The sequence below is a fragment of the Lissotriton vulgaris genome, chromosome 5 (assembly GCF_964263255.1).
Source record: "Lissotriton vulgaris chromosome 5, aLisVul1.2, whole genome shotgun sequence".
Classification (NCBI taxonomy): domain Eukaryota; kingdom Metazoa; phylum Chordata; class Amphibia; order Caudata; family Salamandridae; genus Lissotriton; species Lissotriton vulgaris.
In genome coordinates this window covers 86,252,074-86,254,718 of record NC_141693.1, presented here as the reverse complement: position 1 = coordinate 86,254,718, position 2,645 = coordinate 86,252,074, and positions in this window count along the sequence as shown.

The window sequence follows — 2,645 nt, the reverse complement described above, 5'->3', positions numbered from 1 at the left end:
CTCTGTCTTTGTTTCTAGTTTTCACCACAGGAAAGCCATGGAAACTCAGTGAATGAAAACCTATACATTTACCCTGTGTATTTGAGAATTTTAGCATTGCACTGACTGGATGATGGAGGTTTACTCTCTCCCCTATGGCTGTGATTCACATATTGCATTTTTCTTTTTTGATAACAAACAGTTACAGAGTTTATGAAGGCATGTGAGCATATTTCTTCAACAGTTTGGTGCATTGGCCGGGAACTTCTACACCCAGCAGAAATCAGCGATCAGAGCTGGACCAGCGACAATGATACCTGGCGAAGGTAAGGAGAAACTTACCAGGGGAACTTGGGTGGAGAACGACTGAGTGCTCAACCTGTCGATCAGGTTAGACGGAATGAGCATGCTTAAAACTGTAGGAAATGTGAAGTCTGGTCATCTTTATTGATTGTCATTCCTGTACAGAATCAAAAGATTGCCGTCTGAGTAGGTAAGAACAGAGCAAACTGGGTTTGAGTAGATATGGGGGAAGTCTTGGAGTATGAAGAGTTAGAAGTGTGGATGCAGTCCACGGTACAAAGCAGGATAGTGTGGATAGGGGAAGAAAGACAGGAGTGACCGGACTCAAGCGCAGTCCCTTAGGGGTGCATGTCTGATCCATCTGCCCTGAAACCTCTGCAAGACATTACAGGCTGTGGCTGGAAAATTGCAAAAGCAAGGAGGTCAGTGGGTGAGCCTGAAAGTACACGCCCTCCCTCTATGAGGACAGGCTGAAAGAGTGCAGCTAATCCCACCAGTAACACTTTTCCGTATTACTCCACCTCCTCCATAGGAAGAACCGTGAAATAAGGTCGGAAACTCTTTAGTATTCTCTATTTTGTGAATGGAAAATGAGTAAGGCAGATAGGGGCAAGGAAGACAAAGCAACATGTTGATGGGAGACGGGGACAGGCAACTACTTATGGGGATGTTTATTAAAGATGAGGAGAAAATGGGAGACAACAGAAAACAGCACCTTCTCCAAGCCCGCTCCAACTGACTGTGATCCAACAACATCCCATCCTCGTCGCCAGTGTTGAAGGAAGACGCGGACATGGGGGAGCATCTGCTCTTGTGAGATAAGTTCCCCTATGAATCTTTCTTCTGCATCTCAAGAACTTGAAAAGAAATTTGACCCGCCAACTCTCCTTATCTTTGCTTGCATTGGAATGCAGCCTGTCCTATTTCCCACCAATAACAGTTCTGGCTGAGGTAGCCGCGAAGCCTCCCATGGACTTGATTCCTCAATAGGTCTTGCAAGTTTTCTTGGCCATGAGTCTTATCATTTAGCTCACGCTGTGGTTCTGCTTGGAGGAGCCGGGTTGCTGTTGCATGGCTATCAACAGCACCTTGCCAGAAACCAACCTCCAAAATAATATGTTTGCACAGAGAAAACACATTCTTGTAACTTTCAGAGCAGTACCACCACACCCTTAATCTTTACTCTTGTTGAATTCAAATGTACTTTCCTGCAGATACTCCAGGGGTATGCCAATGGTCCTCATCAACCTGTAATCTAAGAAAAGTTGGACACTCAACCTTTACCTACAGGGGCAATTCCTTGAAGTGTATGACAGTGCTACTATCCCCACCCCTGTGTAAACAATGATTGCTGCCTCTCTGACCTTGCAGATACTGCCCTCGGACAAGTTTGTGAGTTTCGCCTGGTCTACTGTGACTGCAATGGGTGAGTTCAGGCAAAGGATGGCTCGAATCTCAATAGGTATCATTTCAATCTCACTTGAGGAGATCTTTATTGGCTTTGCTGCTCTATAACATAACCTTGTACTGTGCCTGTGGCAAGCAAGCCTATGCTTGGCTATCTAAGGCCTAGTCTGGTTACTGTATATGGCTTAAATTTTCCCAGCTATATGCCACCCCCGTATCCAGCTCCCATATTGGAAGAGAGTACCGAAAGAAATATCTGAGATTGCTGGTTTCTTTGTCATACTATGCCCTACATAAAGGATTGTTTACCTTTCTTTGAAGTTCAGACTATAGTTAAGGACTTGGAAGAGGTTACAAATTACCCCTTTACAGTGGTAGGGCTAATTTATGATCAAGTAGAAGCCCAGAAAACTGTTATTTTACAAGACAGGATGTTTTTTCCTGGGTGCCAATGGTGGAGTGTGTGCTATTGTTCGGTCAGAATGTTGCTCTTTTATACCAAATGTCTTGCTGAATATAAACAATCAGATTGACCACATTCAAATACGTGTTAAGAAAATGCACAAAATAAATGATGGGTTTAATCTTGATGGATGGCTTACAGCACCTTGGATAAAAGATACATTTGGAGGTCTTGAGATGAAGATCATTTAGATTTTTTAGGATTCTTTTATCATACTCTTTCTAATATAAATATAGATCATAGCATTTTACAATGCCAGCAAAGGTCAGATTTGCTTTGTGGCAGTAGTGACATTGTGGCAAATAGTGACACAGCAGCAATTTTACTCGGCATGTAATAAAGTTGATAACCCAGGATTTGTTGCCCTAATAGTCACGTGGTGCTTCTCATCCATCTACCATAAGAATGACAATTCTTCCTTGGAACAAGCAGCAATCTCAGTTTTGTGCCTCACCTCCCTCAAATTGCAAAGGTGTTTATGAAGATGTCAAAG